Source organism: Mobula hypostoma, chromosome 2, assembly GCF_963921235.1.
Source record: "Mobula hypostoma chromosome 2, sMobHyp1.1, whole genome shotgun sequence".
Taxonomy (NCBI): Eukaryota; Metazoa; Chordata; class Chondrichthyes; order Myliobatiformes; family Myliobatidae; genus Mobula; species Mobula hypostoma.
In genome coordinates, this window is record NC_086098.1 from 249,053,521 (window position 1) to 249,077,915 (window position 24,395).

The following is a 24,395-nucleotide window of genomic DNA, read 5'->3' on the forward strand; positions in this document are numbered from 1 at the left end:
TGCTCCTGTACTGACCTGCACAGCTCAGCGAAGATGGAAGTATGTTGGAGAATGGAATTTCCATTGATTCACGCAGAACAGAAACAAGCCCTTCGTCCCATCAGCTCTGTGCTGACCATCAACATGGATCCCATCTTGTTTTCCCCAATCCCACCAGCTTCTACTCCACACCCAAACACGGGGGTGGGGGGTGGGGGGTGGGGGCGCTGGTTAACCCACCTACCTAGAACGTCATGGTGATGGGGAGTACCCCGGTGGCTGTGCCCCTTAACAACAGGTACTCCTGTTTGAGTACTGTTGGAGGGGACAGCTTACCCGGGGGAAGCGACAGTGGCCCTGCCTCCGGCACAGAGTCTGGCCCTGTAGCTCAGAAGGGTAGGGCAAGGAAGAGGAGGGCAGTTGTGATAGGGGACTCGATAGTAAGGGGGTCAGATAGGCGATTCTGTGGACGCAGTCCAGAGACCCGGATGGTAGTTTGCCTCCCTGGTGCCAGGGTCCGGGATATTTCTGATCGTGTCCAAGATATCCTGAAGTGGGAGGGTGAGGAGCCAGAGGTCGTGGTACATATAGGTACCAATGACATAGGTAGGAAAAGGGATGAGGTCCTGAAAGAAGAATATAGGGAGCTAGGAAGGGAGTTGAGAAAAAGGACCGCAAAGGTAGTAATCTCGGGATTACTGCCTGTGCCACGCAACAGTGAGAGTAGGAATGCGATGAGGTGGAGGATAAATGCGTGGCTGAGGGATTGGAGCAGGGGGCAGGGATTCAAGTTTTTGGATCATTGGGACCTCTATTGGTGCAGGCGTGACCTGTACAAAAAGGACGGGTTACACTTAAATCCTAGGGGGACCAATATCCTGGCAGGGAGATTAGCGGGGGCTACTGAGGTGACTTTAAACTAGAATGGTTGGGGGGTGGGAATCAAATTAAAGCGGCTAGGTGTGAGGAGGTTAGTTCACAACAGAGGGATGGGAACCAGTGCAGAGAGACAGAGGGGTGTAAAGTGAGCGTAGAAGCAAAAAGTACAAAGGAGAAAAGTAAAAGTGGCAGGCCGACAAATCCAGGGCAAGCATTAAAAAGGGCTAAGAGAGTTGTAAAAGAGCGCCTGAAGGCTTTATGTGTCAATGCAAGGAGCATTCGTAATAAGGTGGATGAATTGAAAGTGCAGATTGTTATTAATGATTATGATATAGTTGGGATCACAGAGACATGGCTCCAGGGTGACCAGGGATGGGAGCTCAACGTTCAGGGATATTCAATATTCAGGAGGGATAGACATGAAGGAAGGGGAGGTGGGGTGGCGTTGCTGGTTAAAGAAGAGATTAACGCAATAGAAAGGAAGGACATAAGCCGGGAAGATGTGGAATCGATATGGGTAGAGCTGCGTAACACTAAGGGGCAGAAGACGCTGGTGGGAGTTGTGTACAGGCCACCTAACAGTAGTAGTGAGGTCGGAGATGGTATTAAACAGGAAATTAGAAATGTGTGCAATAAAGGAAAAGCAGTTATAATGGGTGACTTCAATCTACATGTAGACTGGGTGAACCAAATTGGTAAAGGTGCTGAGGAAGAGGATTTCTTGGAATGTATGCGGGATGGTTTTTTGAACCAACATGTCGAGGAACCGACTTGAGAGCAGGCTATTCTGGACTGGGTTTTGAGCAATGAGGAAGGGTTAATTAGCGACCTTGTCGTGAGAGGCCCCTTGGGTAAGAGTGACCATAATATGGTGGAATTCTTCATTAAGATGGAGAGTGACATAGTTAATTCAGAAACAAAGGTTCTGAACTTAAAGAGGGGTAACTTTGAAGGTATGAGTCGTGAATTAGCTAAGATAGACTGGCAAATGACACTTAAAGGATTGACGGTGGATATGCAATGGCAAGCATTTAAAGGTTGCATGGATGAACTACAACAATTGTTCATCCCAGTTTGGCAAAAGAATAAATCAAGGAAGGTAGTGCACCTGTGGCTGACAAGAGAAATTAGGGATAGTATCAATTCCAAAGAAGTAGCATACAAATTAGCCAGAGAAAGTGGCTCACCTGAGGACTGGGAGAAATTCAGAGTTCAGCAGAGGAGGACAAAGGGCTTAATTAGGAAGGGGAAAAAAGATTATGAGAGAAAACTGGCAGAGAACATAAAAACGGACTGTAAAAGCTTTTATAGATATGTAAAAAGGAAAAGACTGATAAAGACAAATGTAGGTCCCCTGCAGACAGAAACAGGTGAATTGATTATGGGGAGCAAGGACATGGCAGACCAATTGAATAATTACTTTGGTTCTGTCTTCACTAAGGAGGACATAAATAATCTTCCAGAAATAGTAAGGGACAGAGGGTCCAGTGAGATGGAGGAACTGAGTGAAATACATGTTAGTAGGGAAGTGGTGTTAGGTAAATTGAAGGGATTGAAGGCAGATAAATCCCCAGGGCCAGATGGTCTACATCCCAGAGTGCTTAAGGAAGTAGCCCAAGAAATAGTGGATGCATTAGTGATAATTTTTCAAAACTCGTTAGATTCTGGACTAGTTCCTGAGGATTGGAGGGTGGCTAATGTAACCCCACTTTTTAAAAAAGGAGGGAGAGAGAAACCGGGGAATTATAGGCCGGTTAGCCTAACGTCGGTGGTGGGGAAACTGCTGGAGTCAGTTATCAAGGATGTGATAACAGCACATTTGGAAAGCGGTGAAATGATCGGACAAAGTCAGCATGGATTTGTGAAAGGAAAATCATGTCTGACGAATCTCATAGAATTTTTTGAGGATGTAACTAGTAGAGTGGATAGGGGAGAACCAGTGGATGTGGTATATTTGGATTTTCAAAAGGCTTTTGACAAGGTCCCACACAGGAGATTAGTGTGCAAACTTAAAGCACACGGTATTGGGGGTAAGGTATTGGTGTGGGTGGAGAATTGGTTAGCAGACAGGAAGCAAAGAGTGGGAATAAACGGGACCTTTTCAGAATGGCAGGCGGTGACCAGTGGGGTACCGCAAGGCTCAGTGCTGGGACCCCAGTTGTTTACAATATATATTAATGACTTGGATGAGGGAATTAAATGCAGCATCTCCAAGTTTGCGGATGACACGAAGCTGGGTGGCAGTGTTAGCTGTGAGGAGGATGCTAAGAGGATGCAGGGTGACTTGGATAGGTTGGGTGAGTGGGCAAACTCATGGCAGATGCAATTTAATGTGGATAAATGTGAAGTTATCCACTTTGGTGGCAAAAATAGGAAAACAGATTATTATCTGGATGGTGGCCGATTAGGAAAAGGGGAGGTGCAACGAGACCTGGGTGTCATTATACACCAGTCATTGAAAGTGGGCATGCAGGTACAGCAGGCGGTGAAAAAGGCGAACGGTATGCTGGCATTTATAGCGAGAGGATTCGAGTACAGGAGCAGGAAGGTACTACTGCAGTTGTACAAGGCCTTGGTGAGACCACACCTGGAGTATTGTGTGCAGGTTTGGTCCCCTAATCTGAGGAAAGACATCTTTGCCATAGAGGGAGTACAAAGAAGGTTCACCAGATTGATTCCTGGGATGGCAGGTCTTTCATATGAAGAAAGACTGGATGAACTGGGCTTGTACTCGTTGGAATTTAGAAGATTGAGGGGGGATCTGATTGAAACGTATAAGATCCTAAAGGGATTGGACAGGCTAGATGCGGGAAGATTGTTCCCAATGTTGGGGAGGTCCAGAACGAGGGGTCACAGTTTGAGGATAGAGGGGAAGCCTTTTAGGACCGAGATTAGGAAAAACTTCTTCACACAGAGAGTGGTGAATCTGTGGAATTCTCTGCCACAGCAAACTGTTGAGGCCAGTTCATTGGCTATGTTTAAGAGGAAGTTAGATATGGCCCTTGTGGCTACAGGGGTCAGGGGGTATGGAGGGAAGGCTGGGTTCTGAGTTGGATGATCAGCCATGATCATAATAAATGGCGGTGCAGGCTCGAAGGGCCGAATGGCCTACTCCTGCACCTATTTTCTATGTTTCTATGTTTCTTTGTCATTGAGATGAGGGAGGGAACTGGAGCACCCCGGAAAAACCAAGTAATCTCAGAAAATATACAAACTCAACTCACACTCACTCACAGACAGACACACTCACAGACACACCCACAGACACACACACACACACTCACAGACACACACACACACACCCACACACACACTCTCTCACAGACAGACACACTCTCACAGACACACACACTCACAGACACACATACACACACACACACACACACTCTCAGAGACACACTCACACACACACACACTCACAGACACACACACTCACAGACACTCATACACACAGATACAAACAGTCACACACAAGCAGAAACACAGACACTCACTCACACACAAGGACAGTCATAGACCACTATAGTAGAGAAGTAGGCCCTTCGGCCCATCTAGTCCGTGCCGAATTGTTATTCTGCCTAGTCCCAACGTCTCGCATCTGGATCGTTGCCTTCCATAACCATCTCATTCATGTAATTATCCAAACCTCTCTCAATGTTGCCAACACTAGAAAATCAGCAGATGCTGGAGGTCCAAGCAACACACACAAACTGCTGGAGGAACTCAGCAGGCCAGGCAGCATCTATGGAAAAAAGTAAACAGTCGCCGTTTCGGGCCGAGACCCTTCGGCAGGACTGAGTTCCTCCCGCTTTTAGTGTGTGTTTCTTAAATGCTACATTTGACTCCGCATTCACCACTTCCGCTGGCAGCTCGTTCTACGCTTTCAGCACTCCCCGAGTGAAGAATCTCCCCTTTAAGTATTTCACCCCTTAACCTGTGATATCCAGTTTTAGTGTCTCTCTCTCTCACACTCACACTCACACTCTCTCTCATTCTCACACTCCCGCACACTCTCACACCCTCATACACACTCCCTCTCTCTCTCACACACACACACACACACACACTCTCTCACACTCACACACATGACGGAGCGCCGGGGATGGTGACTGAACCCGTGTCTCCGAGCTATGATCAGCGGTTCCCTCCCGCTGCGGCGCACAGGGAGGAAACTGGATCTATAGAGGGGGAAATACGGACGGGGAATTGAGGGGAGGGGTGGTGTGCCGGGCGGGGGAGCATTGAGGCGTAGGACAGATTACCGTGGAGGGAAGGCGGGGGGAGCGGGGGGCGCTGAGAAGTGACTAATTTCCTGGCCGAGGACGGTGCTGAATCCCGCGAATTCCTGCTGTCCCGCGGGTCCCCGCTGGAGCGGCGCCAGCCCCAGGCTGTCTGCTGTTTGTCAGGCTGGGAAGGAAAACCATTTCCTCTCGGGATCCTCTGGAGATGGGGCGGGAAATGGAAGCAGAGGCTCCGAGCTGCCACTGACGTGACCGGGGAGAGTTGGGGGTGGGGGGGCGGCTACGGGGAGCGAAGAGACCGTGACCGTTGCCGCTGCTCTCTGCTCCGACGCTCCGATTCGGAGGAATCGGGCTTCGAAAGGCTTCCATCGTGGCTCGCTGCTGAAAGCTCGGGTAATTCCGGAGAGCGGGCGGTGGTGGGGGTATCTGGGGTACGGGGTGATCCGCTCCCTGAGTGTCCTCTGTCGTGGGGAACTAAAGAAGGGACACGGGCGGTGGGAGATGTACGCGGGGGCTTTGGGAAGGGAACGGGTACTGTAGTTCCAAAGTGAACGGACGTGGTGTGTGTGTGTGTGTGTGTGTGTGTGTGTGTGTGTGTGTTGTGGGGGGGGGTGCGCGGGTAGAGAGAGACTGGAGTGGGGGGAGCTGGAAGAGTTTGCGAGAAGTGATAAAGAGGGATACAAGACCCATAAAAACCCGGCATTCAGGGAGGGGCGGCTCCCGGAATCCGTGCTGGGGAAGGGTTCGATAGCGGGAGGCATGAGGGGCAATGGAGGTGTGTGGTAGAGGAGGGGACGAAAGGGAGTGCGGGGAGGTAGGGAGAGGCGGGAGATTGGGGAAGGAGGGTTTGGGGTAAGGAGAGTGGCGCGTTGGGGGAGAGGGAGCAGACAGGGGAGGGGTGACGGGAGATGCCGTGGATGGGGGGCGGGAGCGAAGGTCGAACATCAGTTCCACTTTGGGATGAATCGTTGCGCAATTGAAGTGAGAGGAGCGGTGTGTGTCTATGGTCTGCGTTGTAAATGTGCATGAACTGTGTGTGTGTGTGTGTGTGTGTGTGTGTGAATGGCAAGGAAGGGCGATCTGCGCTATCGAGGAGATTGTTGGTTCCTGTATATCCCCGGTGCCTCCCCTCCTGAGAGTCTCAGGTAGGGGTGAGGGTGCCCTTTGGGGGCGGGGCGGGGGAAATGAGTGTCACTCATGGAACGTAGAGCAATATAGCATAGGAACTGGCCCTTCGGCCCACCACGTTACGCCAAACTAATTATACTAGCAATTAAACGCCTAACCAAACGAATCCCTTCCGCCTGCACACTATCCATATCCCTCCATTCTCTGCCTGCCTAGGAACCTCATCCTCCACCCCAGCCCCTGGCAGCGCATTCCAGTCACCCACAACTCTGTGTAAAAAGATGCCTCGCAATTCCCCCCCCCCCGCCAAGCACACACACACTTTCAGGGGTTTCAGATCCACAATCACCGCGGGGGACTCAGGATCTTGTTCGGGGTGGGGGGGGGGTTGTCTCAGACTCGGGGTGAACTTGGACCCAGAACAGGCTCCCCGGGGAAAGGACCGCTGAGCAGTTTATCCATCTGGCGTCCGGTTCCCCGAGCGGGGCTCTTGCTCTCTGTCGGTCCAACGGGGCAGCCGCTCGCCGCGGTCAGCTGGCCAGCTCTCGGAGCAACGGACCAGCTGCGGACCCGGCCCTCTCCCCGGGACCAGCCGCACCCACTGCCCGCCTGAATCCATTGGGATTCTCCGGAATGAGAGGGGTTGTGAAACCACTCTGAAACCCACTGAGTGTGAAACCCGGCCGACCCGTTTGCCCCCCCCCCCCCACCGCGCACCAACACCCACCACCAGCGTACTGGTCGGGAAATCCCACTGTGAAAAAAAAACTCGCAGATGCCCCTGGAATGATTCAGTCAGTTCCAGATGCCGCCCTCCTGTACTCAGCTTAGGAGAGATATTTAACAACCCCCCCCCCCCAGGGTCAATGAAACTGTGCTCGAACTAGCGTGTCACAGCCCAGGCTCTGGAAAGTCCCGGCACTAGATGGGATGTCCTCTCCTCGTGAGGCAGTCACTGGCATCGCCGGCGTACCTTGCACAGGGCCCTGACGTACGGTGGCGGAGACTAAATGCCGGAGAAACTCGGCAGCTCAGGCAGCATCTGTGGAGGGTCGAGACCCCTTTATCGAGACAGACGCGAGAATAAGGTGGGGAGGGGAAGAGGCACAAGGTGTCTGGTGATAAGTGAGAGCAGGTAAGGGGAAGGTGGGCGACGGGAGGGGAGGAGGAATGAGTCTGGGAGGTGACAGGTGGAAGAGGTAGGGGGCTGAAGAAGGCAATGGACCATGGAAGAAAGGGAACGAGGGAAACGTATGGACAGGGGAGAGATTACCGCAAGTTCGGTAAATCGGTGTTCATGGCGTATAGTTGGAGGCTCCCCAATCGGAAGATGAGGTGCGGCTCCTCCTGCCTGAGTGTGGCCTCATCGTGCCGGTGGAGCAGGACATGGGCTGACATGTCAGAATGGGAATGCGAAGACACATTTGAACGGTAGCCACCGGCGGCGAGAGAACGAAGGTGCTCGATAAAGCGGTGTCTACGTCGGGTCTCACCAATGTAGAGGAGGCCGCACCGGGTACAACGTATGATTCCGACAGACTAGCAGGTGAAGTGTCACCTCGAAGGACTGTTTGGGGCCCTGAATGGTGGTCAGAGAGGAGGGGTAGGGGCAAGTGCGGGGGGGGGGAAGGGGAAGAGATCAGTGGGGAGGGACAAGGGGTTTACGTATAGGGTGATCCTACGGAAATCGGAGAGGAAGCGGGGAAGGAAACTAGTTTATTATTGTCACTTATATTGATGTCTCATTTTACATATTGTCATCTGAGGTCCCATTTTACATACTAACTGATTAAACCGTCGATGTTTTGGGCAAAGTCCTGTTTAGTCACTTCCATAGATGATAGCTGACCCGCCGAGTTTCTCCAGCATTTTGTATGTGACACACAATAAAGAATCAGAGAGAAAGCGGAGCGCAGGGAGACAGTAAGGTGAACGATCATGACCAGGTAGACTGTGAGGTCAAGAGACCATCTTATTGTAGCAAGGGAACGTTGAGTAGTTTTCTAACGCGGGATAGAGGTTGTCCTTGAGTCCGGTGGTACGTACTTTCAGACTTTTGTATCTTCTGCCCGATGGGAGAAGAAAGAAGCGAGAAGTGCCGACAGAGTCCGTGGAGGGGAGGTTCGCTTCCCTGACGGGCTGATCTGTGTCCACAACTCTCTGCAGTTTCTTTCTACCACAGGCAGACGAGTTTCCATACCAAACTGCGATGCATCTAGATGGCATCCTTTCTACGGTGCATCGATACAGATTGGTGAGGGTCAAAGCGACCGTGCCATTTTTAAGCGTCTTGGGGGAAGTAGAGGTGCTGGTGAGCTGCATTGGCCGTGGCGTCTACGTGGTTGGGCCAGGACACGTTTCCGGTGATGCTCACACCTAGGAACTTAAGCTCTCAACCTTCTTGACTTCAGAGCAGGTAATGTAAACAGGGACACGTGCAGCACCCCCTTCCTGAAGTCGATGACCAGCTTTTGTTTGTTGTTGGCATTGGGGGAAAGGTTGTTGTCATGACACCGTGTCACTAAACTCTCTGTCTCTTCCCTATTCTCCGACTCATTCTTATTTGAGATACATCTTAAACGTAGTCGAATCTGGCCACGCAGTGGTGAGTGTAGAGGGAGCAGAGTAGGGGGCAGAGGACGCACCCTTGTGTGACATCAACTGTTGAGGGTACTCATAGGCGATGAATATTTACCACCTGCGAACGGACGCGCTGGAGTGAGTGACCGCCCGCCGCGACACCGCGGCCCAGACCCATCGCAACCATCCATTGCTTTCCTCTGGATCGCAGCGGCGAAGGTGGGAGCGAAGATCAAGGGAGGGAGTGGCCCCACTCTGGAGACCTGCCCGTCCCTTATGCACTCGGGAGGGGCGGCACCGAACTTCCTCGGTCTGCACCGTAAACCCTTCCCCAGCGCTGTGTGTGGCCCTCCGCGGAAAAAGGCATCTTCCTCTGCGCTGGTGAGTCCATCCGCTCCTGACCCACCGGGGGCTCGGAACATTTCTCCCGGCTAACCCGTGCGGAGGACGAGAGGCCCGCTGGCACTCACGAACCCTCCACAGGACCGCGGGGTTGGTGACCATTAGCCAGTGGATCTGGGCAGGGGTCTGGGGGACCTTTTGTGTGTCCACGGGGTGCGTGTGGATTTTAGTAAGGCGATCGACAAGGTAGGCTCATTCAGAAAGTCGGGAAGCATGGGATCCAGGGAAACGGCTGCATGGATTCAGAATTGGCCTGCTCACAGAGGACAGAGGGAGCGTATTCTACCTGGGGGTCGGTCACCAGTGGTTTACCCCAGGGAGCCGTTTCGGGACCTGCGCTGTTTGTGGTTTTTTATAAAACATTTAGTTGGAGAAATGGACACAAAGCGTGGCGGTGTGGATACCACGCGAGGAGATTATAACGGGATATTGATGGGAAGCAGGGCCGGGCTGAGAAGTGACAAATGGAGTTCAACTGGGAAATGTGCGAAATGATTCACTTTGGAAGGTGGAACTTGGCGCAGAGTACAAAGTTAATGTCAGGATCCTTGGCAGCGTGAAGGAACAGAGGGATTTGGGGGTCCAAGTCCATAAATCTCTCAAAGTTGATCGGGTGGTTAAGAAGGTGTGTGGTGTTTTTGCCTTCATTTTTCGGCGGATTGAGCTCTAGAGCCACGAGGTAATGTTGTGGCTTTATAAAACTCCGGCTATCTGGAATATTGTGTCCAATTCTGGTCACCTCCTTATAGAAAGGATGTGGACGTTTCACATGGAGCACAGAGGAGACTTACCAGGATCAGATGACGCGTCTTATCAGGAAGGGTTCCACGAGCTAAGAATTTTCTCTTTGGAGCGACGGAGGACAAGAAGATACTTGGTAGAGGTGTATAAGATGATAACAGGCACAGACAGAGTAGACAAGCAGGGCCTTTCCCCCAGGATGACAATAGTTATATGAGAGGACACACTGTTAAGGCGATTGGAGGGTAGTATAGAGGTGGTGTCAGTCGTGGTTTTTTTTTACACAGAGCGCGGTGGGTGCGGGACCTCACTGCTGGCGTGGTGGTCAATGCAGATACATCAGAGACATTTAATAAACTTAGATAGGATATGGATAGAAGAAAAATGGAAGACTATATGGCAGAGAAGGGTTAGATTGATCTTGCAGTGGGTAAAAAGGTTGACCAAAGGGCCTGTACTGTTCCGTGATCTCTGTCCTATCCCTGAAGGTGCACTGCAGGGAGTTAGAGTGGGACAGGCGCCGTAAGAATACGCCCTCATTACCGAAGGACAGAACATAGAAAGACTTGGGTTACGCTCCGACCTTATCTAACATTGGTCGGGCCACAGCTGGAGCACTGTCTCCGTTCTGGTCACCGCACCATAGGAAGGAGGTGACTGCACTGGAGAGGGTGGAAGGGAAATTCCCCGGGACCTTGCCTGGGACGGAGAGTTTCACTTATCAGGAGGGACAGGGTCTCTTCTCCCTGGAGTGGAGGAGGTTGAAGGGAGACCTGACAGAGGTGGACAGAATTGTGAGGGGCATAAACAAGAATAATGTTCAGAAATTACATCCTCATAAAGCTAGAGGATAGAAGTGACCAGGAGTGTGTGATGGGACGGTGTGGAGGGAGTTTCAAGCTGTGTCTGACCCCGGGAGTGTGTGATGAGACGGTGTAGAGGGATCTTCACTCTGTGTCTGACCCCGGGAGTGTGTGATGGGACGGTGTAGAGGGATCTTCACGCTGTGTCTGACCCCGGGAGTGTGTGATGAGACGGTGTAGAGGGAGTTTCACTCTGTGTCTGACCCCGGGAGTGTGTGATGAGACGGTGTAGAGGGATCTTCACGCTGTGTCTGACCCCGGGAGTGTGTGATGAGACAGTGTAGAGGGAGATTTACTCTGTGTCTGACCCCGGGAGTGTGTGATGGGACGGAATGGAGGGAGCTTCACTCAGTGTCTGAACCCGGGAGTGTGTGATGAGACAGTGTAGAGGGATCTTCACTCTGTGTCTGACCCCGGGAGTGTGTGATGGGACGGTGTAGAGGGATCTTCACGCTGTGTCCGACCCCGGGAGTGTGTGATGGGACGGTGTAGAGGGATCTTCACTCTGTGTCTGACCCCGGGAGTGTGTGATGGGACAGTGTAGAGGGAGTTTCACTCTGTGTCTGACCCCGGGAGTGTGTGATGGGACGGAATGGAGGGAGCTTCACTCAGTGTCTGAACCCGGGAGTGTGTGATCAGAGATCCGGGTCAGTAGTGGAAAGGGAGGGGAAGTTTTGGGTACGCTGTGTTGGGCGAATGGCGTGTGTTTGGCACAGGACCTGGTGAGTAAAAAGAGGCCAACACCAGTCCCTGGCCGGACATCCTGAGGAAGTTGAGTTGGGGCTGATCAGAGTTGCTGCCTGTCCGGAACTGGAGCCGAGTGAGGACTCGGGCTGCGTGAGGGACTGGCTCAGGTCGCCGGTCCCGGTCACACCTGCATGTGGATTGTGTCTGCAGCCTGGCTGGACCTGCTGTAAAGAGTACGGTCCGGGAGCAGCGCCACGCGGCCTTCCCAACAAGCAGCCTGCACTTTCCCGGGGTTACGACGCTGACAAGTGTCCTTTAACGGGGAGCAAGCGGTCACTATGGGTACAGTGGGGGAGTTCCGAGAACGATTACCGTCCGCCCCCCCCCCCCCCCCGGGAGCTGAGTGTTTGTAGATAGTGGTATCCGGATTAAATTTGAAATTATTATTAGTCCTGTAAATCCATGATGTTTGTTTTCACTGGTCAATAAACATTTGTAGTTTTGTTTAAAAAAAGGGCAGCGAGAGGGTAAAGAAGGAACTCATATCGTGGGAGGGGCGGTACTTGAAGGATTGATGGAGGGGCGGTGCTGTGAGGGAGTGTTTCACTGAGGGAGAGATGGACTGTCCGTCATGTGTGTAGGGCAGGTGGAATAATGAGGAGAGCGGGTGACAGGGGAGAGTGATGAGGGGAGTGTGTGGGTGACAGGGAGACAGAATGTGTGGACGGGACAGCGGCGCAGAGGGAGGGGTGAACCTCTGCGGTAGGAGCCCAGCATGTCTACCGTGCCGAGTCCAGATGGAACCTCTCTCTGCGGATGAGAGCACCAGCTTTAAAAGCTTTAGCCTGACACTGAGGGCCAGCGAACAATAAACAGAACTTCCCGTCGATGTTTACAGCGATCAGGAAATAACTGTTCCAATTCCCCACCCCCGTGTCAGAGCACAAGATGTTTCCGATCTCCCTGCTCGTGTCGTCTTGTCAGGGAAACGGTCAGAGTCTCAGCTCTCTGTCTGTCACCATCAGATCCTGTGTGCCAGTATGTGTATACGTGTGTACGTGTGTGTGTGAGAGAGAGAGAGAGAGGAGAGAGAGAGACAGAGAGAGAGAGAGAGAGAGAGAGAATGTTACAGTTACCGAGAAAGTGCAGAACAGGTTGACAGTAAGGTACAAGTGTCATGAAGAGATAGAATCTCTTAGTTCTGTCCTAGAGTCTGATACCAGCGGGATATAAAGTGTCCTAGAGTCTGATACCAGCGGGATATAAGCTGTCCCAGAGCCTGGTGGTACGTGCTTTCAGGTTGTTGTACCATCTGCCGATGAGAGAGGGGACAAGACAGAATGCGGGTGGTCGGGGTATATGATTATGCTGTCGGCAGTGAGAAGTGTAGACGAGTCCGTGAAGGCAAGGCTGGTTTCCGTGCTGCGTCCACAACTCTGCAGTTTCTTGGGATCACGGGCAGAACAGCTACCGCGCCAAACCGTGAGACATCTGGATAGGATGCTTTCTGTGGTGCAGCTGTAAAAGTTGGTGACGGTTATCGGAAGCAACCGAGTTCTCTTTTTTTTTAGCTCCCTGAGGAGGTACGGGCATTGGTGAGTTTTCTGGCCGTATCCCTGGGTGAGACAAATTGTAGGTGAGATTTAAGCTCAATCTTTCTCAGCCTAAGCACCGTTAATATAAACAGGAGGATGTGCCTGCCCGTCCCCTTTCCTGAGGTCAATGACCCACTGAATGATCTCGGCAGTTTGTGTACAAATTGTGGAGACAGAAGAGACCGCAGTTGCTGCGATCTGGAGCAAATAACAAAATTCTGGAGGGGGTCGGCGGGTCAGGCAGCGTCTGTGGAGGAAAGTGGACAGTTGATGGAATGTCGACAGCCTCTTCTCCTCCACAGATGCTGCCTGACCGACCAAGTTACTCCAGAGTTTTGCTTTCTGTAAAAAGTTATGACAGACAGAGACGGGTAGATACCAAGAAACTGTTCCCACGACAGAGATGTCTAGACACAGAGTGCACAAGTTGTGTGTATGTGTGTGTGTGGTGTGTGTGTGTGTGTGTATGTGTCTGTGTGTGTGTGTGTGTGTGTATGTGTGTGTGTATGTGGTGTGTGGTGTGTGTGATGTGTGTGTGTGGTGTGTGGTGTGTGTGTGTGTGTGTGTGTGTGTGTGTGTGTGTGTGTGTCTGTGTGTGTGTATGTGGTGTGATGTGTGTGTGGTGTGTGTGTGTGGTGTGTGGTGTGTGTGTGTGTGTGTGTGTCTGTGTGTGTATGTGTGTGTGTATGTGGTGTGATGTGTGTGTGGTGTGTGTGTGTGGTGTGTGTGTGTGTGTGTGTGTGTGTGTGTGTGTGTGTGTGTCTGTGTGTGTGTTGGATATAGTACGGATCAGAGAGGGAGATTTTCCCCTGGGAGCTGGAATCTGGGACACACTTCCTGAGTGGAGTGGTGGAGCCAGAGACTCTCACAACATTGAAGAATTATCTGAAGGAGCACTGAATCACCGAGACAGAGAAGGGGACGGTCCGGGGCTGGGGAATGGAATTGCTGCAGAGGGGTCAGCAGGCACATGGTGGGTCGAAGGCCTGTTCCTGTGCTGCAGGAATGGTTACATTCAGTTATGACGATGACTTAATGAAGCAGAGACGGACAGGATGCATCCTGTTTACAGATACAGTAATTGAGGACTTAATTAGATTAAATCACTTCCTAGAGGAACAGATGGAACTTGGAGATTCCGGGCACTGTGATTGTCGGAATTAGTGGGGAGGGGGAAATGCAAAGACTCGAAATGGATGAGGGCAGAATAAAATGTGGCGACCGAGGGTCATGGCCAGGTATTGCACTCATCGAATGTAGACTGTAACCCAGCTAAATAAAGATTTAGGATATCTGAGCCACAGATGCTGGGGTTCTGCGTGACGGCAGAGGACCCCGCCTCTGCAGGGTGACTCGATGGGTTGAGTCAATCTGAGTAGTAGGGGGAATATTCAACTACACAACTCAAGGTCGTGGGCAGCGCAAATCCCCTGAGGGTCCCGGAGTTAGTGGTTGTTCCACTATAACTTGTAAACCGACCACATGGCACAATATGGCTGATTATGGGATCATATTGTGCCCAGCTGGCTCTTTCAGTTTAGCTTTTCAGTGCCGGGGGCTGCAAGCAAGGCTAGCATTTATCACCCATCTCTAAATGCCAGCATTTATCACCCATCTCTAAATGCCAGCATTTATCATCCATCCCTAAATACCAGCGTTTATCACCCAACCCTAAATACCAGCGTTTATCACCCATCCCTAAATAGCAGCACTTATAACCCATCTCTAAACGCCAGCATTTATCACCCATCCCTAAATACCAGCGTTAATCATCCATCTCTAAATGCCAGCATTTATCACCCATCCCTAAATACCAGCACTTATCACCCATCTCTAAATGCCAGCATTTATCACCCATCCCTAAATAGCAGCGTTTTTCACCCATCCCTAAATACCAGCGTTTATCACCAATCCCTAAATACCAGCGTTTATCACCCACCCCCAAATGCCAGCGTTTATCATCCATCCCTAAATGCCAGCATTTATCACCCATCTCTAAATGCCAGCATTTACCACAAATCTAAATGCCAGCATTTATCACCAATCTCTAAATGCCAACATTTATCACCCACCTGTAAATGCCAGCACTTATCACCCACCCTTAAATGCCAGCGTTTATCACCTATCTCTAAATGCCAGCATTTATCATCCATCCCTAACTAACAATGTTTATCACCCATCCCTCGGTGCGAGCATTTATCACTCACCCCTCAGCGCCAGCATTTATCACCCATCCCTCGGTGCCAGCATTTATCACTCATCCCTGAGTGCCAGCATTTGTCACCCATTCCTCAGCTCCAACATTTATTACTCATCTCTCAGTGCCAGCATTTATCACCCATCCATCAGCGCCAGCATTTATCACCCATCCCTCGGTGCCAGCATTTATCACTCATCCCTGAGTGCCAGCATTTATCACTCATCCCTTATGCCAGCATTTATCGCTCATCCCTCAGTGCCAGCATTTGTCACCCATTCCTCAGCTCCAACATTTATTACTCATCTCTCAGTGCCAGCATTTATCACCCATCCCTCAGCGCCAGCATTTATCACCCATCCCTTATGCCAGCATTTATCACTCATCCCTGAGTGCCAGCATTTATCACTCATCCCTTATGCCAGCATTTATCACCCATCCCTCAGCGCCAGCATTTATCACCCATCCCTTATGCCAGCATTTATCACTCATCCCTCAGTGCCAGCATTTATCACTCATCCCTTATGCCAGCATTTATCACCCATCCCTCAGCGCCAGCATTTATCACCCATCCCTTATGCCAGCATTTATCACTCATCCCTCAGTGCCAGCATTTATCTTCCACCCCGATCAGCAGCATTTATCATTCCTATAGCAGGGTGAACAGAACTGAATGCAATATTCCAGTTGCAGCCTCACCAACGCATGGGGCCGAGGATCCCCAGGGGCCGGTCAGGCTGCTACACGTCTTTGCCGAGGCTTTGGGAACATCATTGAAGGATGTTCCTCCGTCCACCGGTAGCTCTCTTCCCCTTGACAGAGCTTGGACTAGAGGCTTTGGGAGCATGGGGTCCAACAGAGCAGCGGATTGGGGTAGCCAACGGCAAGACATTGTTGGTCCGGGACGGGATAATGGCCCGCATTCACTCCTCTTCCAGTGCATTTGCTGTTAGAAGTGATGAGGAGAGTCTGGCTAGGCTGCGACTGTTTCCCCAGGAGCCAGGGAGTCTGAGGGGTGACGTTATAGGGCTTTACGAAACCACGAGGGGTGTAGTGAAGTCTTTTTCACGGACTTTTCCCCGAGGGTAGAGGAGTCTACGACTAGGAGGCATCGTTTTAAAGTGGGAGGGGAGGGGGGACGCACACACTAACTTACACTAAAGGGGAACTCGTGTCCTCCCACTCCACCTCCTCGTGGCCCTTGCGCCTGGTCGGCACGTTCTACGCGGCTGTAACACGGCATTCTGTATTCTTTTTCTTTAGTGCAATCACTATGTACAGTACTTGTGCACGGATTGATCGTTCCGGTGCCAACACACAGACGCTTTTCACTGCATCTTGGTACGGGTGGCAATAAGAAACCAATTCCTGTGCCACGGCAGGACTGTCTAAACCTAGGAGGCGCGAGGGGAAAGATTAAAAGGGACCTGAGCAGAATTATTTTTCCACTCAGAGAGCGGTCAGTATATAGAACGAACTGCCAGAAGAAGAGGTTTCAGACAGGTACATGAACAACACTTAAACGGCAACTGGACAGGTACACGGATAGGAAAGGTTTAGAGGGATACGGACAGGTACACGGATAGGAAAGGTTTAGAGGGATATGGACAGGTACACGGATAGGAAAGGTTTAGAGGGATACGGCCAGGTACACGGATAGGAAAGGTTTAGAGGGATAGGGACAGGTACACGGATAGGAAAGGTTTAGAGCGATATGGACAGGTACACGGATAGGAAAGGTTTAGAGGGATATGGACAGGTACACGGATAGGAAAGGTTTAGAGGGATAGAAACATAGAAAATAGGTGCAGGAGTAGGCCATTCGGCCCTTTGAGCCTGCACCGCCATTTATTATGATCATGGCTGATCATCCAACTCAGAACCCCGCCCCAGCCTTCCCTCCATACCCCCTGACCCCCGTAGCCACAAGGGCCATATCTAACTCCCTCTTAAATATAGCCAATGAACTGGCCTCAACTGTTTTCTGTGGCAGAGAATTCCACAGATTCACCACTCTCTGTGTGAAGAAGTTTTTCCTAATCTCGGTCCTAAAAGGCTTCCCCTCTATCCTCAAACTGTGGCCCCTTGTTCTGGACATCCCCAAAATCGGGAACAATCTTCCTACATCTAGCCTGTCCAATCCCTTTAGGATTTTATACGTTTCAATCAGATCCCCCCTCAATCGTCTAAATTCCAATGAGTACAAGCCCAGTTCATCCAGTCTTTCTTCATATGAAAGTCCTGCCATCCCAGGAATCAATCTGGTGAACCTTCTTTGTACTCCCTCTATGGCAAGGATGTCTTTCCTCAGATTAGGGGACCAAAACTGCACACAATACTCCAGGTGTGGTCTCACCAAGGCCTTGTACAACTGCAGTAGTACCTCCCTGCTCCTGTACTCGAATCCTCTCGCTATAAATGCCAGCATACCATTCGCCTTTTTCACCGCCTGCTGTACCTGCATGCCCACTTTCAATGACTGGTGTATAATGACACCCAGGTCTCGTTGCACCTCCCTTTTCCTAATCGGCCACCATTCAGATAATAATCTGTTTTCCTATTTTTGCCACCAAAGTGGATAACTTCACATTTATCCACATTAAATTGCATCTGCCATGAATTTGCCCACTCACCCAACCTATCCAAGTCACCCTGCATCCTCTTAGCATCCTCCTCACAGCTAACACTGCCACCCAGCTTCGTGTCATCCGCAAACTTGGAGATGCTGCATTTAATTCCCTCATCCAAGTCATTAATATATATTGTAAACAACTGGGGTCCCAGCACTGAGCCTTGCGGTACCCCACTAGTCACCGCCTGCCATTCTGAAAAGGTCACGTTTATTCCCACTCTTTGCTTCCTGTCTGCTAACCAATTCTCCACCCACACCAATACCTTACCCCCAATACTGTGTGCTTTAAGTTTGCACACTAATCTCCTGTGTGGGACCTTGTCAAAAGCCTTTTGAAAATCCAAATATACCACATCCACAGGTTCTCCCCTATCCACTCTACTAGTTACATCCTCAAAAAATTCTATGAGATTCGTCAGACATGATTTTCCTTTCACAAATCCATGCTGACTTTGTCCGATGATTTCACCGCTTTCCAAATCTGCTGTTATCACATCCTTGATAACTGACTCCAGCAGTTTCCCCACCACCGACGTTAGGCTAACCGGTCTATAATTCCCCGGTTTCTCTCTCCCTCCATTTTTAAAAAGTGGAGTTACATTAGCCACCCTCCAATCCTCAAGAACTAGTCCAGAATCTAACGAGTTTTGAAAAATTATCACTAATGCATCCACTATTTCTTGGGCTACTTCCTTAAGCACTCTAGGATGCAGACCATCTGGCCCTGGGGATTTATCTGCCTTCAATACCTTCAATTTACCTAACACCACTTCCCTACTAACATGTATTTTGCTCAGTTCCTCCATCTCACTGGACCCTCTGTCCCCTACTATTTCTGGAAGATTATTTATGTCCTCCTTAGTGAAGACAGAACCAAAGTAATTATTCAATTGGTCTGCCATGTCTGATATGGACAGGTACACAGATAGGAAGGGTTTCGAGGGATATGGACAGGTACACGGATAGGAAAGGTTTAGAGGGATATGGACAGGTACGCGGATAGGAAAGGTTTAGAGGATACAGACAGGTACACGGATAGGAAAGGTTTAGAGGGATATGGACGGGTACACGGATAGGAATAGTTTAGAGGGATACGGACAGGTACACATATAGGAAAGGTTTAGAGAGATACGGATAGGAAAGGTTTAGAGGGATACGGATAGGAAAGGTTTAGAGGGATATGGACAGGTACACGGATAGGAAAGGTTTAGAGGGATATGGACAGGTGCACAGATAGGAAAGGTTTAGAGGGATACGGACAGGTACACGGATAAGAAAGGTTTAGAGGGATACGGACAGGTACACGGATAGGAGAGGTTTAGAGGGATACGGATAGGAAAGGTTTAGAGGGATATGGACGGTACATGGATAGGAAAGGTTTAGAGGGATATGGACAGGTACACGGATAGGAAAGGTTTAGAGGGATACGGACGGGTACACGGATAGGAAAGGTTTAGAGGGATACGGATAGGAAAGGGTTAGAGGGATATGGACAGGTACACGGTTCGGAAAGGTTTAGAGGGATACGGACGGGTACACAGATAGGAAAGGTTTAGAGGGATAAGGACGGGTACACGGATAGGAAAGGTTTAGAGGGATACGGACAGGTACACGGTTAGGAAAGGTTTAGAGGGATACGGACAGGTACACGGATAGGAAAGGTTTAGAGCGATATGGACAGGTACACGGATAGGAAAGGTTTAGTGGGATATTAACAAGTACACAAATAGGAAAGGTTTAGAGGGATATGGACAGGTACACAGATAGGAAAGTTTCAGAGGGATATGGACAGGTACATGGATATGAAAGGTTTAGAGGGATATGGACAGGTACACAGATAGGAAAGGTTTAGAGGGATATGGACAGGTACACAGATAGGAAAGGTTCAGAGGGATATGGACAGGTACATGGATAGGAAAGGTTTAGAGGGATATGGACAGGTACACAGATAGGAAAGGTTCAGAGGGATATGGACAGGTACACGGATAGGAAAGGTTTAGAGGGATATGGACAGGTACACAGATTGACTAATCTTTTGGAATTTTTTGAGGATGTAACTATGAAAATGGACAAGGGAAATCCAGTGGATGTAATGTACCTGGACTTTCAGAAAGCCTTTGATAAAGTCCTAGATAGGATATTATTGGGCAAAATTGGAGCACATGGTATTGGGCGCAGGGTACTGACATGGATAGAAAATTGGTTGGCAGGCAGGAAACAAAGAGTAGGGATTAACGAGTTCGTTTCAGAATGGCAGGCAGTGACTAGTGGGGTACCGCAAGGCTCGGTTCTGGGACCGCTGCTATTTACAATATACATGAATGATTTAGATGAAGTGATTAAAAGTAACAGCAAATTTGCGGATGTCACAAAGCTGGGTGACAGTGTGAAATGTGAGGAGGATGTTATGAAAATGCAGGGTGACTTGAACAGGTTGGGTGAGTGGGCAGATGCATGGCAGATGCAGTTTAATGTGGATAAATGTGTGGTTATCCACTTTGGTGGCAAGAACAGTAAGGCAGATTACTATCTGAATGGTGTCAAGTTAGGAAAAGTGGAAGTATGACGAGATCTAGGTGTCCTTGTTCATCAGTCACTGAAAGCAAGCATGCAGGTACAGCAGGCAGTGAAGAAAGCTAATGGCATGTTGGCCTTCATAACGAGGGGAGTTAAGTATAGGAGCAAAGAGGTCCTTCTGCAGTTGTACAGGGCCTTGGTGAGACCCCACCTGGAGTATTGTGTGCAGTTTTGGTCTCCAAATTTAAGGAAGGACATTCTTGCTATTGAGGGAGTGCAGCGTAACTTCACGTGGTTAATTCCCGGGATGGCGGGACTGTCATTTGTTGAAAGATTGGAGCGACTGGGCTTATATACTCTGGAACTTAGAAGGCTGAGAGGGGATCTGATTGAAACATAAAAGATTATTAAGGGATTGGACACGCTAGAGGCAGGAAACATGTTACCGATGTTGGGGGAGTCCAGAACCAGAGGCCACAGTTTAAGAATAAGGGGCAAGCCATTTAGAACGGAGTTGAGGAAAAACTTTTTCATCCAGAGAGTGGTGGATATATGGAATGCTCTGCCTCAGAAGGCTGTGGAGGCCAAGTCTCTGGATGCTTTCAGGAGAGAGTTAGATAGAGCTCTTAAAGATAGCGGAGTCAAGGGATATGGGGAGGAGGCAGGAACTGGGTACTGATTGTGGATGATCAGCCATGATCACAGTGAATGGCGGTGCTGGCTCGAGGGGCCGAATGGCCTACTCCTGCACCTATTGTCTATTGACTATTGATAGGAAAGGTTTACAGGGATATGGACAGGTACACGGATAGGAAAGGTTTAGAGGGATATGGACAGGTACATGGATAGGAAAGGTTTAGAGGGATATGGACAGGGACACGGATAGGAAAGGTTTAGAGGGATACGGACAGGTACACGGATAGGAAAGGTTTAGAGGGATACGGACAGGTACACGGATAGGAAAGGTTTAGAGGGATACGGACAGGTACACGGATAGGAAAGGTTTAGAGGGATACGGACAGGTACACGGATAGGAAAGGTTTAGAGGGATACGGACAGGTACACGGATAGGAAAGGTTTAGAGGGATACGGACAGGTACACGGATAGGAAAGGTTTAGAGGGATACGGACAGGTACACGGATAGGAAAGGTTTAGAGGGATACGGACAGGTACACGGATAGGAAAGGTTTAGAGGGATACGGACAGGTACACGGATAGGAAAGGTTTAGAGGGATACGGACAGGTACACGGATAGGAAAGGTTTAGAGGGATACGGACAGGTACACGGATAGGAAAGGTTTAGAGGGATACGGACAGGTACACGGATAGGAAAGGTTTAGAGGGATACGGACAGGTACACGGATAGGAAAGGTTTAGAGGGATACGGACAGGTACACGGATAGGAAAGGTTTAGAGGGATACGGACAGGTACACGGATAGGAAAGGTTTAGAGGGATACGGACAGGTACACGGATAGGAAAGGTTTAGAGGGATACGGACAGGTACACGGATAGGAAAGGTTTAACGGGATAGGGACAGGTACACGGATAGGAAAGGTTCAGAGGGATATGGACAGGTACACGGATAGGAAAGGTTTAGAGGGATACGGACAGGTACACGGATAGGAAAGGTTTAGAGGGACATGTGGGCGAATGGGGCTGGTTCATGCAGACAAACTCTGATAAACTGTTGGTCAGCTTGGACGAGTTGGTCCGAGGGGTCTGTTTCTGTGCCGTGCGACTCTGATATAACTAACTACCAAGGACTTTGCTTGTAATCTCGTGCTAATTCAATTCTGTGCGTGTGGCATCCGTTGCCTGTAGTATAGGGATGGCGAAGAATATAAACAGGCACAAAATTCCGGTCTCAAGAGCAGGTCATGTCAATGCAGAGATACGCGGGGAGCCAGAACCACAATAATCCGCTAGTTTAATTTTAATTAAAATCAGATTTTATTTCAATGTTTTGCAAACTGTGCGCATATTCTCTGACTCCCACGGCAGGGTTTGAGCTCGCATTCCCTGGATTGGCTGACTGTGGTAATTAATTCCTGGCGAAACAGGATACTCCCCTGCATCTCATTTGCGATACGGCGGGGGGACGGGAGGCAGGGGAACGCCAGCGGCAATTTACAGTTCACGCCGTTTGATCACTGGTGTAAAACAAAAAGAAAAGCGGTGTGGGGTTTACGTTTCTGAGAACTGGACTAGCACGCCACAGGCCCTTCGGCCCGTCGTGTTGTGCCGAACTAGTAAATAAACACCTAACTAAACTAACCCTTCTGCGTGCACATTATTCACCTCCCGCCGTTCTCTGCACCTTTATGTGCCTGTCCAAGAGCCGCTTACCGCCTCTATTGTATCCGCCTCGACCACCACCCCGACAGGCATTCCACATACCCACCACTCTCCACAAAACCTGCCCCACCACACATCTCCTTTTTAACTCCACCCCCCCCCCCGCCCACCTTAAATGCATGCCCTCTGGTGGTAGAGGTATCTGACCATCAAGCATCAAAGGGTCACAGTCACAGCCAACACCAAGCTCCTTGGATCTCCCATGCCGAGACACCGCCTGACCTGTGACCACTAACCTGTCTGTGAACCCCTGATCTTTTACCACATGACCTTTGATACCCTGACGTTTTTCACTATTTGACCTGCGTCTCCCTCCGACCTGTGACTACCCTTGAACTCTAACACTCGTCACCCTGATCCATGATCTCTTGACCCCCAGCGTTCCTATAACGACCTATTTGCCCCTCTACTGGGTCACACCGGCTGGGGGCAAGCTCGGGACTCTCTATCAATTGTCACGAGGCAACAAGTGACAGGGTGTGGGTGAGGCCGCCCCTGCAGACCAGTACATCGTCCTGGCCCCACTTTTAAAGGGAAGGCAGCGGTAAACTAGAAGGGTGTAGGGGAGAGTAACCAGGCTGTTGCGAGGTCGCCAGGGACAGGTCGGGATTTAGGGTGTGGGAGATTGAGGGGTGACCTTACACATGTGCCTAAAATCACGAGGGGGCATGGGCAGGGTGAAAACTCACAGTCTTTATCCTAGGTTGGCAAATCAAGTACCAGAGGGCAGAGGTTTAAGGCGGGAGGGGAGATAACTAATAGGGACCAGAGCGCAACTTTTTCACCCGGAGGGTGTTCAATATATGGAATGAGCTGCCAGATGAAGTGGTTGAAACGGATACATTAGTAGCATTTAAAAGCCACATGGATCGGTACGTTGATAGGAAAGGATTAGACTCACAGAAAACAGAAATCTACAGCACATTACAGGCCCTTCGGTCCATGATGTCGTGCCGACCATGTAACCTACTCTGGAAACTGCCTAGAATTTCCCTAAAGGATAGCCCTCCATTTTCTAAGCTCCATGTACCTATCTAAGAGTCCCTTCAAAGACCCTATTGTATCCGCCTCTACCACCTTTACTGGCAGTGCATTCCACACACCCACCATTTCACCTCTGATATCTCCCTTGTACCTGCTTCCAAGCACCTTTAAACTATGCCCCCCTCGTGCTAGCCATTTCAGCTCTGGGAAAAAGCCTCTGGCTATCCACACGATCAATGCCTCTCATTATCTGAGACACCTCTATCAGGTCACCTCTCATCCTCCGTCGCTCCAAGGAGAAAAGGCTGAGTTCACTCAACCAATTCTAGTAAGGCATGCTCCCCTATCCAGGCAACATCCTTGTAAATCTCCTCTGCACTTTCTCTCTATAGTATCCACATCCTTCCTGTAATGAGGTGAGCAGAATTGAAGTGGGGTCTGATCAAGGCCTTGTATAGCTGTAACATTACCTCTCGGCTCTTGAACTCAGTCCCACAGTTGATGAATGCCAACACACCATACACCTTCTCAACAACACTGTCAACGTGTGCAGCAGCTTTGAATGTGCTATGGACTCGGACTCCAAGATCTCTCAGATCCTCCACACTGCCA

General features: G+C 50.1%; 1 protein-coding gene across 6 annotated transcripts in view; it reads left to right on the top strand.

Moving 5' to 3' along the window:
* The first annotated feature begins 5,315 nt into the window (after positions 1-5,315).
* LOC134343088 (platelet endothelial aggregation receptor 1-like) overlaps positions 5,316-24,395 on the top strand; it is a 69,628-nt gene continuing 50,548 nt past the window's right edge. For 3 of the 6 annotated variants that reach the window (XM_063041976.1, XM_063041975.1, XM_063041973.1), the window contains exon 1: positions 5,316-5,492. The gene's annotated coding sequence lies outside the window, so the exon portion shown is untranslated. The remainder of the gene's footprint in view (positions 5,493-24,395) is intronic. The other 3 variants (XM_063041974.1, XM_063041972.1, XM_063041977.1) reach the window with 1 other exon arrangement.